We start from the raw sequence: 16,474 nt of genomic DNA, 5'->3' as shown, positions 1-16,474 counted from the left end.
CTTCCACACCCACCAAGCACTGGGATTGTGGCAAAGCCAAGCCTAAAGGGGCCACTCAGCCCCCGCAGCGTCTTGAACTGTGCTTTTCTAGGTCGTCACAAACCAGCCCTGACAGTGCGAGGAGAAAACAGACTCAGAGCAAATCGCCCACAAGGCATTGCCTGCATTCCCCACCGCGGGCTGGGCTGCGGGTCACTGCCTCCAAACAGCACTGCCCACGGGAACACAGCACCAGCTCAGCCCCGGCCTTGGAAAGCCACCGGGGAAAACAGAGCAGGGGCTCAAGGTCAGCACAGCCCCGCCGAGGCGCCGGGGATACCTGAACCACTAATTTGCCAGACGCCCCCGAGCCCGGCTTGGCAGCCCCCCCCCGGCTGTCCCGGCGTGGAAGCCATTAACATTTAAAAATACTTACAGGAACGGAGGGGTGGGGGGAAAAAAAAGAAATGGTATTTGCGGAGGCCCATTCCTCAGCGCACTTTCATGTGTGCCAAAGTTTGTTGGCATGGCTCGGAGTTTGATAGGGAACATCTGGGCTGCTGTTGCTGCCTGGATATTGGCTGAGGGCAGCGAACAAAAGGGGTTTGTGCAGGAATGCGCGGGGAGGGGCGCGGGGTGCGCGCGTCCAGGGACAGCTGCGAGAGGAGAAAGGCAGGAATACGCTCTGAAGAAGAAAGCCTAATGCACATCCCATGTTCCTGCTTTTAAAAAGGGGATAAAAGCCTTCCCCCCCCACTTCTTCTCTTCCCTCTCGGGGTACTGAATGTGAGCAGGGCTCAGACATAGATCCGTGCCCTGCTACCTCTGCACATTCGATTATTGACGCAGTCTGCAAAAACAATTGGGGTGGAAGGAGCAGGTTAGTGGGAGAGCAGGGAAGTCTGAGCCCAACCACGAGGTGCAGCACCAGTACATACTCAAGACTCAACCAGCAAGTTCCTTGCAAGCAGCCTGACACCATGAGAGGAAACACCCAGTGACAAACCCCCCAGGAGAGCAGAGACTGCTGACATGGACCCACTGAGAACAGCACTGGTTGAAGTTTCTTCCACTTCTGCTGGAAATTTGGGGTAAGGAGCTGAAAATCAGCACCATGCCACTGCCAGTGTCACAAATCCAGAGACTGCCTCCTACAGGGTCCTGCTGGATCTGACACCAGAGGATGGCATGGAGGGATGAAGGAGGAACAGATTCACGCTTAAAGAAGGCTGGTCTGTTGGGAACTATCTGGAAACTACAGGCCAGGTGCAACCCTTGGCTCTAAAGATCACAGCATACATGCTCCATCCCACATGCTCCACCCCCAGGGAGTCATTGCTGCCTGTGGATGGACACCAGAGATTGAACCTTTTGATTGAACCTAATGTAACCTCTCTGACATTCTTCCTTTTGCAGCTCCTTTCCACCACACCATGACTACAGTATTTTTTACCAAAGGTGTTCATAGTGTTCACAAAACTTTTGAACATCTCACTCTATGGACTAAACCTGTTTCTCAACATGTGCAGTACTGGTGTAATTTCCTACCTTCTGATCCCTCTTTGCTCATCCCATTTTTGTCCAACTCAATATGAGCAAGTTTTGAGCATTTAAGGGGTTTTTTGTTTTTTGGTTTTTTTTTTAAATCAATGGAGAATTTTTCTCTTTTGTTTCTGGTATGTACATTTGGCCTCAATCCTACTCGAAAGCCTACATTCCCCCTTGGCTCCAATTAAGGATACAAATTGGGTCTGCTTCCTAGAACAAGCTTTCCATTGCCTCTGTCTTTGGGGTTCCTTGGAGTCACTGGAGCCAAGCCAGAGAGGGTATTTGGGCAGGACTTGGGTCGCACATCCCTCTTGCTACCCCTGCCTTGACAGGGAAGCCCTCTGGGAACGCTCCAGGGAGCAAAGTCTAAAGACAAATGCTCCAGGTCAGCAAAGACCCTTGGGTCTGACAGTCAAGGCAAATTTTTCCAACCCTAATCTCCTTTCCAAGTTTTGGCAGCATGCCTACACACCATCATTTTGAGCTGACTTACTCAACACCAGCCACACAACCCTCCTGGCGCTGCCTCAGGCAGTGGGCTCGTGCTGGGGGTGCTGGCTCCAGGGCTGGGCATGTTTGGAGATAAGCCTCCCCCAGTGATATCTGGATTTCGATTACATCAGTGTCAAGACAGCTTTTGCCAGAGCCAAGCAGAGCTCCTGCCACGCCAAAGAAAGCAGCCAGGCCGGCCAGGGGCTGTGCACAGCACTGTGGGGAGGACATTGGCCCCTCTCACGTGGGGCAGCACAGCCTGCAGACCCACCCCTGTGCCACGCAGACAGTCCTACCCGGTTGTTTCTTCTGCGGCGGGTTGGGAAAGGAGCTGCAGAAAACTCTGCAGCCCTGGGTGGGGAATGTGCAGCCACACATAAACACGTGACCAAGTTGAGCAGCCAGTGCCCTGCTTTGGAGAGGAGGAAAAAAGCGTAACTACTGTGCTTAGTGCTAGACATCCCTTGATCCACTGCTGAAGACAAGGGGGTTGAGAGTAGCCAGTCTATTTCTGATTTATCAGTCATTCGTGTTGCCAAAGTGCATTTGCCACCTCTCAGAAGCAGGTCTGTGCCTCCATTCATCCTCTACATCCTTCTCCAGGACACCTTTTCTCTTAGCTCTGCCTGAAAACAGCCCAGTGTCACCAAGGGACATGATGCTGCAAAGGCATCGCTCTCCAGCCGTGCTCCTGCCTGACCCCACTCCCATGTCCTTCCCTGACCACTGCCAGCAACTAAGAAGAACCAGCCCCAACAAAGACAACAGGCCTATTTCAAAAGCACAGAAACAATTTAAGAGCTGAAATCCCACCTTCCATGTGGTTAAAGGTCCCATCAGGAGGTAGACTCCTAATCATCCTAGATGCTTTTGAAGGCTGTAATAGAAGGTCAGCTGTATCTTCAATGCCCCATGGGACCCACATGCCTTTGAAGCGACTCCTGAGGGACCATGGTGGTGGTGGCTGAGGAGGAGGATGAAATCCTGGAGCCAAACAGCGCTCGTGCCCTGGGAGAATTAAAATCACGAGTCCAGTGAAGTCTCACAGTGGTTCAGGCTGCTCCTGCCAATGAGGCTCCACCTCATTTGCCCCATCTCTGCATCCATCCACTGTCTAACACAGGCCAGCTGGGAAACTCCCTGTGCAATGGGCTTGGGAAGGGGCTGGTGGGAAAATGCCCATTTAATGTTTTGCAGGCAAGGGTAGTTCAGACAGTTATTTCAACTTGGAAAAAACCCTTCAAATCTGTTTCCAAATTGTCCAAATGTTTGGCTTTTACATTTCCTTCAGTGACATCCCAGGGTTTTAGTTGAAAAGGTCTTCTCTCTTCAGAATTAAGCTGCTTCTAGGGAAAAAAACCCTATCAAAACAGGAAGCTTGAAATTATCAAAGAAAAATATTTTCATTGACCTTAAAGATCTTACCCTTTGGTTTTCTAGTTCACAAAATTTTTCAGAACTGACTCCTCATCCCCAGGAGAGATGAGAAATACTGTCAGTGCCTCAAAAATGCTGCCAGGAGGAAAGAGTTATTAATTATCAACCTCTATTTTTAACCTGCAACCAAGAGTCACTTCTCATGGGTGACAACTGGATTCTCTTGAGGCTCTGTCATTGGCTTCATCAAGGCTTTTAAGTCAGAGATAGGATTTTTTTTTTTGGATGGGACATGCCCCAGGCACTCTGCAAAGCCTAGCCTATCCATTTCCAAAGCAAGCATCAGGTATCACATGCTTCTACTATCCATCTATTTAGAAAAAATATGTCATTACCTTTTTCCCCTTCCCCTATATTCCAGCTGAAAAAAGTTCGTATTTTCTCCCCCATAATTCAAAAAAGACTACATGGCTTTTTTTTTTTTTTTCCTCAGAGTTTCCAAAAAAAATTCCCCACTGGGTAAGGGCCAGGCATGCAAAAATTTCAACCTGAAAAGTGAATGTTTTCAAAAGTTATGAGCTTATGAAAAGAAGGGCTATAATGGAAACTGTTTTACTGCCATAATTATAACACCACGAACAGAGCCTGCTGCAACATATTACATTATCAAGCTCCTGTCAACATTTAATAGAAGTCTTAATTAACTGCAGGGCAGAACATGGCAAAAATTTATTTTCAGGAAAACTTTTGGGAGCTGTGTAATTCTGGGCTTTTTTGATTTTTCAAGTCAATTGGAGCCTTAGTAGAGTATGTAGGACAGACTAAATACAAGACACAAGTGTGTATCTTGTTGGTGTTACTTAATGATAGGACTTTCTTTTCTGTTAAACTACATAATCCAGAAACAACAATAATGTTTGTGTTGGGTTGGAGCCAGACACTTCAGAGGTGGATTTTAACCTTCCCCAAATTTGGGGTTATTCAATGCCAGGGGCTTGATTCAGCTTTTTGGGGAGGGGGGGGGGGTCATGTGTAACCTGTGGGGCTGATCTGCCTTTGCCACTTGCTTTTTTCCCTGTCTTCCACCACCCCAAAGATACTCACACTCCAGATTTAGAGGGGAGATTGTGTTTTCCTGCCTGAGCTCCTGGGCTGGAGACACAGTCACAGAGGAGAGTTGTGGGGAGGGCCAAGCACAGCAGTTGTAGGATCATTGTAATTAATTTCTTGCCTATGGCTTTGCAGGAGATAACCAGCTCCAAACCAGACTGACCACACTGCATGTTTCCTCTCCCCTGCAAATTTGGGCAAAGGCTGCAGAGGAGGGCTCCTCCTGCTGCAGCCCAATCTCCAGAGGCATCTCCAAGAGTTTTTTTCCATCTCTCCAGGTCCTCAAGCCTGCAGTGATGCCCTGCCAGCTAGACCTTGTGCACTCCCAGACCAGACTGAAGAAGTGGGAGTGGGGTAGGGAGGGAGGACAAGCAGCTCAGCCACAGTCAGCAGCAGGGTTTGGGGTGCCTGGGGCACAGGGCAAGTCTCGTATGGAGAACACTAAGAGAAAGCTCTGCAAACCTGCTGCCCAACTAGACACGGAGCACAAAGGAGACATCAGGTGATAAGGGATCTGCCAAGGTTAAACCTGGCTCTCCCTACTCCCATACCTGATCCACCAGACCATGCCTCTCAAACATTCTGGCAAGCAAAGGGCTTCTTGACAAAGCAGGGCAGGTAACACCGGGCAGCTTACGCCACAACAAACACTCCTTCAGTCTCGCCTGGCAGTCCAAAGTTCCTTCTAATCCCTTTTTTTGCCCCCTCCATCCCCTGCCTGGCCCCTGCTCCAGCAGAACAGCGCTGCAAGCTGGCAGGCCACATCCATTTCCCTGATAGCACCAAGAGCCCAACAGCTGCTCTCTGTCCCTTTGGAGATTAGTTTGTTTTCCTAACACAATTACTGCCACGTGGCCCCGCTTTCTGCCGAGATCAAGGCTGGATAGAGATAAAGCAGCGATAAGATCACAGCCATTCCAGACCCCTTCGCAGCCCCGCTGGCCGCGGTTCGCTCTCGTCAGCACGCGAACACCCTGGCTGCAAGTTACCTGCTCCCATCGGTGCCAGCCCAGGGAGCCTGGGATGCTTTCTGGCCCTAAACCCCAAGGATTTGGCTCCCAGCTTTCTGTGCAGCACCAAGGAGTTGGTTTATGATGTAACTACACAGCGCTGCATGGGAGCTCACCGGAGGCGATACGAAGTCCCTTATCAGCTGCAGCACCCTGCTGGCTCAGTGCTTTCACCAGCACAGCTGGCCAGCAGCTGGCTCCAAGCTGACCCTGCCTGTGCCAGGTCAGCTGGTTCTGCCCAGTCTCTTTGTCCTCTGCCTGGGATTAGCCCAGACTCGGCTCAGCCTGCACATCACCCTGGTGAATGAAGCAGCTTTACCCCGGTGCATCTGCTCTGCTGAGCTGGAGCATCCCAGCGGGGCTCACACCGCTACCTGCAGCACCAGCAAGGGGCTGGTCGGCTCCAGAAACATCAGTGGAGCGATCACAGGGGCAGGTCTGGCCCAACCACCCTCCATCACATACAGCAGAGGCCCTCTCTGTCTCCCAGAGCCTCCTGTGGGAATCCTTGTGTGGGGAACAGCTCCTGAAAGCCTCTGCCGGGACAAACGTGGTGCACGCTGGGAGAGGACACTCAGGGAGCCTTCAAGAGAGACAAGCATCCTTGCCAGATGTCTCCCATAAAGCTGCAAGTACTTTATTTTAATAATAAGCCTTAATGTATTCATTAAAGGCTCCCAGTGACCTGGGATGAATTTCCCTGCTATTGTAAAGGGCTGTGGGAATCTGGAAACCGCTGCATTACAGTTAATAACTTTAATTTTACAAGGCCCAAAATAGACAACTGAAAAAATACACAGACTCACTGTTTCCAATTAAGAAGGGATTTCTTCTAATTCCTCTGCCACCGGCGCTCTTGTTTAGCAAACAACATCAACAGTTATTCAACCATAGACAAGGGGAGAAGCAAACCAAGGGAGTTGCCTTTTATATCTCCACTAGAAGAGCTGAGGAAGAAACCAGGACCCTTCCTCCTCACTGGGTTATCAGAGCATGAAAGAGCCACAGCCTGGCCAGCAACAAACCCACACCAGGACAGCCATGGGTAAAACTTTAATCCCTGCTTCTTAAGCCTGAAGTGACTTTGATCCTGAGGAGATGACTTCCAATCCATCTTCTCCCTTCTCCCTCACAGCTAAGGTGGTTAAAGGACTTTGGTGGACTCCTGGGGTGCTGCAAAACCACCCCAGTAGCTGGGTGAGCATCCTGTAAGTACTTGGGGCTACCAGATGTCTGATTTTAAGGTCGGGAAGGAATATCCCCCCCAGATCAGCTTGGCTAAGATCGCCATGGATTTATTTTGCCTGTCTCTTTCTTCCTCTGTCAAATGAAGGGTAGATGGTTTCCCAGGGGAAAAAAAAACAAACCTGGGAAGCAAAACAATTCAGCCTGATTTTTTTTTTTTTTTAATTTCTGGGAAACTAATGTTTTCCAGCCCAAATATTTTCATTTCCGGTTTGGTTCTTTTGGGTTTTTCAGTTAAAACTGGAGCTTTTTTCAAAAAGAGGCCTGACATTTTATGTGGAAGCATTCATTTTGCCACAAGTCAAGCCTTCTGGGGTGGAAAAAGGAGTTTTGAAGGGTGAGGTTTGACCAGTGTACCAGTCTGGTTGTGTTGGCAACCAACATCTGCCTCCTCATGCATCTCCAGAGTCACCTCTGCCAGGCCCACACCAAGGTGCTGGCACCCTCCCTCCACGTGGCAGGGACACACATACCCTCCTTACCATCACCCTGGCATTAATCAACACTAGTTAAAGCAGATCTCCAAAACTTCCTCTGCAGACTTAGCCTGACACAGGGAAACACATTGCTTAAAAACCCATGGGTGATCTCAGCCCACATAACATAGATCCCAAAACACTCTCTAGACCACCTGAAAAACACAGCAGGTCCTATCCAGCAGGATGGAGCACACCAGTTTTAGCTAGTCCTGAGAGGAGCAGGGAGTGGGGCTCGTTGATCCTTGTGGGTCCCTTCCAACATGAGATATTCTAAGATTCTATGCAGTAATCCAGCCTCAAGGCCCTCATTTCACCTCTTGACCAAGAGCTGCCTACGAGCAGCACTGAATTTGCACCAGCCCTCGCTTAGGAGCAGATTGAGTTTTCCAGCCAAACTGATAAAAATGAAAAATGATTTTCATATGCCTGGACTCAATTTCCCCATAAATAAGACAGTGATGGAAATTGGGGGAAGGGGGTTGTCAGAGCTGTAGGTAATCCGTCAAAGCCACACCAAGAACACTGATCTAGCCCTCGTCCAGGAAAGCATCTCTATTTAGGAAAGCCAGCAGGCACATCCCTACTCTCCTCTGAAGCCACTGGGAACTGAGAGCCAGGCAGCTTAAAGATATCTAAATGCCTGAAGGAACAGATAAGACCTAGATACCAGCTGGCAAAACCCAGACCCTCAGAAGGCATTCAGGCAAACATTTTTTAATGGAAATGAAGAGCTCATGTACTTTTGTGGGCAGGGTCTCGAAGTACACGCGTGCCTTAAAAAAAACATTGCCAGTGGCTTTCCTGAAGAGACTCGGACACACAGGTTACATATCAGGGTTTGTAAACCCTCATGTTATCACAGAAAACCAACCTCTGCGATACAACAGGATGTCTCCACTCTAGACATCCCCAAAACCCCTAAAAACATGGAGAGGCCAAACCGCTGCGCTTCACCTATAACACCAACAAAACCACAAGCAGAGCAGAACCTCCCCAACTCTCCAAGCACACATTTCCTATTCCTGCCTGCAGCTCTGCCACTGCCTTTCTCACATCAATACCCTGACTGTGGCTGCTTGAAAAATTTCCATCTATACAGTTTGTAGCAGGTCATTTTTCAAAGGCAGCTTTTTAAAAAAAAAAAAAACCAACAAAAAACCCTGAACATTTTTGTGGAAATTTGCCTGACTTGTCTGAAATATCAAAAAACTAGAAAAAAAACATTGAATTTTGGTTTCAAACTGCAAAAATCTTGGTTTTGAACAAAAATGCAATATAAGTTTCTTTTTAGTGAAAATTAAGGTTCCAGAGAGAGTAAATTTTTCTGCTTTCATTAAAAATGTTCATGGTGTCATGGGTACACTCAGATTTTCAGAAAACCCCACAAAAAGAGATTATTAAGGAAATTACTTGCTGTGCAAAAGGGAAGGAACTGATCCGGATTAGAGCCTGGCAAAGGAGTGGAACAAGGATAAATGCTTCATTCTCAGCCTGATGTTAGGTTAACAGCCAGGCATCCCACAGCTCTGCTCCAGGATTTAATATATTTATCAGTGATCTGGGTGCAACACGAGGTGGGAATGCTTGCACAGGACAAGCCCACTGGGGCTCAGGGTCCCATCACCACAGCCATGGCCCATCAGGGGACACACAGCTCCTGCCTTGCCACTGGGTCCCGGGAGCAGTTTGTGCATCACCCACTGGAGATGCCCAGCCTGGTCCTTGCTTTGGTCCCATGGGAGTGCCTGGCTGTGGCTCCATCACTCCATGGTGCTGAGAAGCCTCCAGCATCACAAGCTTTTGGGTCATGGGGAGACCTCACCCCTCTCCAGATGGGCACCATGGGCACAAGAGCACTATAACACAACCCTGCCATGCCAGATGCAAACACCTGGCACTGAACACTGTCAGATCCCATTTGGGGGGTTCACCAACATCACCCAGCACAGGATCAGGAGATCCACACACCGTGGCAGCTCCAGTCAGAGCCACCAGCACCCATCTGCATTACAAGTGAACATGAACTCTCCCTCCCCATCTGGAGCCCATGTACAGCAAGTGGCAAGATTTATATTGTGCTGAAGCATTCCACAGTTTTGAGCACAGAAATGATTGAACTCCAGATGTTAACAAGATGCAGGACCCTTTTTTTATTATTAAAAACGTGATTTCTTGTTTTGCTCATGACAAAACCCATCAGATTAACTTATTAGGAGCGGAACTGCCATCAGGCCGGTAGAAGCAAAGATGGCTCCGGCTGCCCGAGAGCTCATGGAGCACATGGGAAGCTCAGAGTTCATGGAGCTGTGTCCAGCCACTTCTTTTCACTGAACCAAGGGCAGGACACTGCTCCATGGGCTCTGTGCTCCATGCCCAATGGCAGTGCAGGGACACTGGTGAGTCTCTGTGCCTCAGTTTCCCCATCCCTTAGAGAGAATGCGAGTCAGAGGTGGAAGGGAAAGCCCTGAGTAAACACACACACTGCAGCCTCATCCAAATCAAATTCCCTTGCTGAAGTAGCAGAGCCTTTGCTCACAAGCACCATAGCCCAGGCCAGGAATGGAAATCTGTCCACACTCCTCAGGCTCCTCTGTCTACCCCCTGGAAGGACAAGGGGGACCCAGGATGTGTGGCTGCCATGCTGGGACAACTCAGCAAGCAACTCTCACACCCTGATTCCCTTCGGCGAGAGCCCTACAGCACCCCGAACTTCACTTCCAGCAGAATGGAAACAAGTTCCCAAATACCCCTGCAAGTCCTAAATGCTCTTCTTGGAGCAGCTCTGCCGAGAACATCCACCAGCAGCGTGTGGAGTGGCGCGGCCAACATCTGTATCCCAGAGCACGGATGGGGTGGGGGCCTGTCTGGAGCTGTCACATCTTCACTGCTTTATCACAGGAACTTTATCACAAGCTCATAACACACACGTCTTTGCACTATGAGATCAAACAGGTACGGGCTGGCATTGCAGCCTGCTGTCACAGGACGGCCCCCAGCAGCTAGTGCTGCTCCGTGCTGTGAGGAGAAAACATGTTGAAGCTGCGTGACGGAGAGGACCCACATATGCTCATCCTGATGTTGTACAGCCAGACCAACTCAGGAAATCCACCAGTGCAAAGCCAGCCTCTCCTGCTAATCCCTTGGAGGCACAGCATCCTTTGGGATCTACACATTTCCACTTACCCATAGCACACAACAGCTCTAAGAACAGCCACATCTGTCTGCTCAGAGGCAGAAAAATATTTCTGGGCAGTTCCAATGCCCTGCTTGGCCAGGCTGAGCTGGGGACAAGCCAGAGCAATGCAGCTTCTCCACACCCAGCACAATCACCCTCCCCGCTCATGATGCCCAAGAAAAGGCACTGCCCTGTTCCTCTCCCACCCAGGGACCCCATTTTCCTACTCACTTGGTGCAGGGGACACAGCCACTCTTCTGCCAGCCATGCCCAGGACAGCAGGCAGCAAGCACACAGTTGTGAGCAGGAGGATGCTGTGTTCATAGCACAGTCCCCCCAGGACACCTGTCTCCAGGCCAGGGCCACCCAGGTGTGCTGCAGCCCCCCACCAGCACCTCAGGAGCAAACCCACCAGCCCAGCACCAAGAACCACCTTCTTCCACAGCTGGGGCTCAGAAAAAGCTTCTGCAGGTCACAATGGTACTTATTGACCCAAGGGCACCTCTTAAACAGACCTGAGAACTTTGTCACACTGCTTGACCTTGTTTTATCCTTCTTGCATATTTTGGGGGAAGAGTCTTCCAACCCAAACCTCTCCCTGCTAACTGGGGAGACCGAGCTGTGCCCTCGGTGCCCAGTGAGATGGGCCTCCTCTGCTCTGAGCCTGGGTGCTTTGTGCTGGGTGTCCCCAGCCCTGCAGAGCCACCCCAGTGGGAGCCAGGCAAAGGGGCACTTTCCCAGCTGAAGAGCTCCCTTAGTGCTGCTGGATTCTTGCAAACTTCCTCCACCACCATTTTCTTCACCTCTTCCTTAATGTCACATCCTCAGGCAGAGCCCTGGGGGTGCCACACTCCCTGTATAACTCCCCCTAAATTGAATGAATATGAAATTTTGCATTCCAAGAACAAGAGCATCAGGTGGAAGGAAAAACTATGCTTGTATGTTTTTGGAGAAGGATTCCATAAACCTTTGATGCTCTTCCCTTCCCCAAAATCATTCATCATTCGTAAGAAAAAAGTGTTAAGTGCAAATGTAGTTGGGCAGTGCTGCAAGTGAGCACAGGGCATTAGCACCACTCTTGGGGAATAACAGCTCTGGAAACCCCCATATTCACCATCTCACCTGGGCACAGTTGGCAGATTTGCCTGCAGTGGACAGGTCCTGCCAGACCCTCATCTCCTGCCTGGCATGGGTGAGTGGTCCAGAGAGCTGGAGCTCTGCAGCATCTGGGACACCTGAGCTCCCAGCTCTGCTGACATGAATAGCTTTTCCCCCTGTTCTTGGCACGATGTGTTCTGCTCAAACACACTTCAAAGAGGAGGCTCTGCAGCAAGAATGTTTCAAAAAATATAATATTTCCATCTGTTATTCCAATAGGTTATGCTGTGGGACTCTCCTCATGGACTATTTGCCTTTCTTTGCTCCTATTAGATGCAAGAAATATTAAATCAGCAAGCCCTCAGGGCTGGCAGGCAGTGCCTAACCCTGCAGCCCAGCCAGCAGGTCCTCTTCTCCTGCAGCTCTGCTCCCTACCCCTTAATGCTTTTCCAGAGGGGAAGGTGCAGGGAGGGAAGCAGCTTTACTTAAAGGCAGTAAAGTCCCCTTGATTTACTAACGTTATTTCCACCTTGAGAGCAAACAGCACCTGCCTGTGCTTATGTGGATGCCCCAGGCTGTGTTTTGCAGAAGCAGAGCAGCCCAGCATCCCTTCCCAGCCCCAAGAACGCCCAGGGACTGAAATCACAGGGAACAGGTTCCTGGGCTTTGGTGTTTGGTGGGCACAAAGCTCCCACACCAGCCTGTCCTTGGTGGGGACATCCCCAGCACCACCCTGCTCACTGCCTCCTGTTTCTCACAAATATGATTTTTTGTCACCTTTGTCGCCTTACTGTCAGCTGAGTCAAATCTGGAAACAAATTATGGGGTGGAAAAGGGAAGAACAGGCAGAGAGCTGTTGGCAGGACTCATTTTCCTGGGAAAGCAGACTAGAAGCACAATAAGCACAGTGAGTTATGAGTTTACAGCACTGGCATGCACACAATGAGCTGTGGTTTAAATGCATCTTGGGGGTACCTTAGGGGTAGCAGGAACTGGATGCTCCTTCCCTGGGCTGGGATAAGGACACTGTAAGGACACTGCTGTGCTGGGCTGCTCCATTACTCCCTCCCCACCCTGAGCTGCTGCTCCATGCAGCCCTTTTCTCTCTGGCTGGCCAAGGACACCCACAGCCAGTTGTCACGGCCACCTGAAGAAGACATCCCCACAGGGAAGGTGTGTACACAAGACCAGCAAAGCCTTAAGGTGTCCTAATGGATGGTGGGCTGCTTGGGTGGATGGTGCTTGCCTCAGTCATCTGCTCTATCCCACAGCCAGAAAAACCATGGGGATAAGCAGCTTTCCCTGATCTCCCAAAGCAGAGCAGCCCCACACAGCCACTGCAGCTCTGACTGAGGCACCCACAATGGCTGTCCCACCACAGGTCCCTGAGGAGAAACTTCAGCACAGAGTTCAGAATCTTCATCAAGATCCATCTTCCCCCAAGAGAGCCACAAAGGGAGAAAGTTTTTCAAAGCAGAGATTCAAGGCTTTGAAGCCCCAGCATACAAGACCTGAGCCCCTTCCTCATTTCCCACCCTGCAACCCAAGGTTTCATACTGCTAAGACAGCAAAGGCTTCCCAGCCCCTCTGAGAGCCGGAGAGATGATAACTTCCATTTGTGAGCCACAGCCAGGACAAAATGAGTCTTTATTTTTATCTGGCCCATTATAAGTTATTATTTAGTGCTCCCAGGTGCCCTATACCATCAAAGGCACATTCCTTAATAAGCAGCCATCGGAGGCTGCTCTGTGCCATCCTGGGCACGGATGGAGCAGGACAGATCCTGAGACCAGCTCCAAACCCCAGATCTCATCTCCCCCTAAGCCCTTGTGAGCCCAGGAGAAGGTCATGCCCCATCTTTGTACAGACATCCCAGCACACACACCTAAACGAGAGGCATAGGATTATTTTTCCCCCCAACTCCACAATCCAAAGTGTAACCCAATCTACTCAGCTGGAAATGGAGCTTTTATTGCATCCTGAGTCATTTAAAGTTCCTTTTTATAAAACCAATATTCTTCCCTCCTTCCCCAATTTAACAAGCTCCCAAATGTCTGCTCTCCTGACATACCAAACCTTTCCAGCTTTCCTCACCTCCTTCCCCATCAGACCCAATGGAAAGCAGCATCTCACTGGGGCTGCTCCAAGGGTACCATGACAGAGAAGAGCCACAGCAACCCCACCTTCACACAGTTCACCTCAAGGATGATCCCAACCTTAAAACAGTCCCATGGTGACAGCAGAATGAGGCCATCCCACTCTGTGACAATATCCCCTGTCCATGGCACATGCCTCTGTGCCCTTGCACTGGAAAGCTGCCCTGAGAGCTGAAAGCCCTTGTGACAGTGTCTGCAGACTTGGGCAAAGCAAAACAAACAAAAAAACCCCAAATCACTCAATAAAAGTTGCAATCAGGCACTGAGAAAGGTGTGTTGGCTACTGGGGGTTTCCTGATGATCAAGGTAAGGGGGAATGAGGGCACTGAGCAGAGCTGGCAACCTGGAGAGCCCAGTTATTATGTTTAAATGAAAGCCCAGATTTCGCAACATATGAAATCCATCATGCCTTTGGCCACATAAATACATCAAGGGGTCTGGATACTTGAAGTCCCTTTTCTCAGTTCAGTACTAGAGAGAAGTATTGCACAGTGGCATATACAGGGAGCCTGCAATTTAAAGTGGCCCTTGTTCAATAATTATGTCAGCATTTGCTGTAATAGTCATCACTAACAGTTAATATAACCTTTAGTAAATACCAGATTTCCATTTAACAGTGTTAAGATGCAACCTATAAAACATATGTTTGTGTCATTATACAGTTTCCAATCAGCAACAAACAAATTACGTCCATAGATCCTTACATGAAATGGAAGAGACCCCAGCAATACAAAGGAATGTTTGCAGAGGGTCTTTGGGAGCAAAGCACAGTGTGACTCAGAAGAAAAGGTAGTCACTGGTTGCAGGTCAGGAACAACATCCATCCTGCCGGACCATCCTTTGCCAGCCCTTACCTCTGCTCCACAGGGCTTCTGCCAACCTCTGGAATCCACTCACCTGCATGAGCAAAGGCAGGCGTGATGCTCAGATGGGAACATTCCAGCTATTCCCTTCATTCTGAAAGCTGACACATATGGGGATCCAGATGGATTTCCCACAGGGCTGGGAAATTTTTCAATAAAAGGATGGATAAGGCAGTCTTACACTGAGACACATTTCTCCCAAAATAATATTTAAATAAAATCACTGAAGCACTGGAAAATCCCCCTCAACACTATGTGCAAGTCTAAGGGGAGTTTGGGCCAATACTTGGGGTGCAAAAATGAATAAAACATTTTCCTTGAGGAATTTTTGATTGCTATATTTTAAAGAGTAAATGTTCCTCAAAAGGGCCAGCTCTCTCCCTGGCAAGAGCTGGGGTTACCTCACATCAGTCAGTGCAACTTCACTGACCTACAACAGTTGCACTCAGAGAGCAGCAGATCCTGGGCAGTCCCATCCTGGGACAAAGAGGGTGGCTGGAGAGGAGCAAACACCAAAAGCATCCTGCAGGATCACTGTGCAGGTAAGGCTGGCACCTCACAGCATTTTCCTCCCTTTCCAAATAAACTTTTTGACTCTCTAACAACGGCAGACTTGCATGGAGTAGCCAGTAAACCAGTGGGGCAGAAATCAGCCAGCACTTACAGTCCAATACCCAGCTGCACACTGGCACAATCGGAGTCATCTGTGAGTAATTAGAAAATATAAACACTCCCAACAAAACTTGGGTTTCTATACTCTGCAAGACCTTAATGCGCTTTTCTTCGGCCAGAAAATCCATATTGCAGTGACAAATTATGAGCCTTTTTTCCTAACCCATCAGGAAACCTTACAATGGAAAAATGACAAAAGGAGAAACGTGCCCATTTTTGGCAGCACTGGCAAGGAAGAGGAGGGGATGAGGGAGCAAGAACCAGCCCAGCAGGCAGAGTGGCTCTTCCCCAGTGTACTCTCAGCCCTGGATCCTCAGCCCCAGGCAGGCCATGTCACCCACGGCCACAGCAACCAGCACATGCCAGTGCTCCCCGAGCCTATTGACAGCTCAAGGAGAGCCCAGCACAGTTGTGTGGCTTCTCTGCTGGCTGATAGAGCTGAGCTGGGCTCAGGAGTCCCTTACCCTGCATGAAGGCAGTCTCCCATCACCCCAGAAACTTGCTGTCTCCCCCATCTCTGCCAACTGCAGCCTCTGCCATGCTTATCTGAAATAAGCCTCAAAGAGCAACTGTCCACACAGTCCTTAGGGAACCGGGTTAATGAACCCAAAGTCTGTTCTAGGATAAAATGCCTCACTTTATCGTGGAACAGAGGGGGAGAGCCAGCAGGTGGGTCTCTCCAAGCTGTCACAGCCTGGACAGATGGGACCAGGATGTGCTGGAAGCTGTTGATGCCTGCACACACATCCCTGCCTGGGCAAACCGGTGCCCCTGCCTGGCACTGCCCCATACATTTGTGTAAGACTGCACATGCATGAGGTCGATGGAAACTAGGAAGGAGCTGCTGTGGTTTGGCTCCCAGAGGCATCCAACAAAGTGTGATCTTCCCTCACCCCAAAACAAGTCAGGGAAATTCATGAGAACAGCCTTTCTTGTGGGCTATTCTGGCAGTGATGGGGCTGGACAGGACCAGGAGTAAGATGACACAGGGCCATAAAACATGTCAGAGCAGCAGCCACACTATGCAAGTTCTCTGCGCTGGGTGCTCCAGCCCGACCACAGCCTGAGTCAGCCCATTGCCACCGACCTGCCTCAGGCACACTCCCAACTCTGGCTTGGGCAGCCCAGTGCCATTAACCAATTCCAGCCCAAAGGAGGGCTTACCATCTTTCAGACAAAACTCTTGCACTTGTGCTGGTTTGGGGTCCACCCTCTGCTTTCAGGTACAGATCCCCAACAAAGCCACCCCTAGGCCGGCAGCCGGCCCCAG

At 49.8% G+C, this 16,474-nt stretch overlaps 1 protein-coding gene across 1 annotated transcript in view; it reads right to left on the bottom strand.

The window, feature by feature from the left end:
• GORAB (golgin, RAB6 interacting) overlaps positions 1-16,474 on the bottom strand; it is an 81,414-nt gene that overhangs the window by 19,689 nt on the left and 45,251 nt on the right. The window contains exon 6 of the mRNA XM_018079144.2: positions 2,833-3,365. The gene's annotated coding sequence lies outside the window, so the exon portion shown is untranslated. The remainder of the gene's footprint in view (positions 1-2,832; positions 3,366-16,474) is intronic.

This window comes from Manacus vitellinus, unplaced genomic scaffold (genome assembly GCF_001715985.3).
Source record: "Manacus vitellinus isolate BGI_N305 unplaced genomic scaffold, ASM171598v3 scaffold_44_pilon, whole genome shotgun sequence".
NCBI classification, from domain to species: Eukaryota; Metazoa; Chordata; class Aves; order Passeriformes; family Pipridae; genus Manacus; species Manacus vitellinus.
This window is presented reverse-complemented; position numbering and strand designations above follow the sequence as displayed.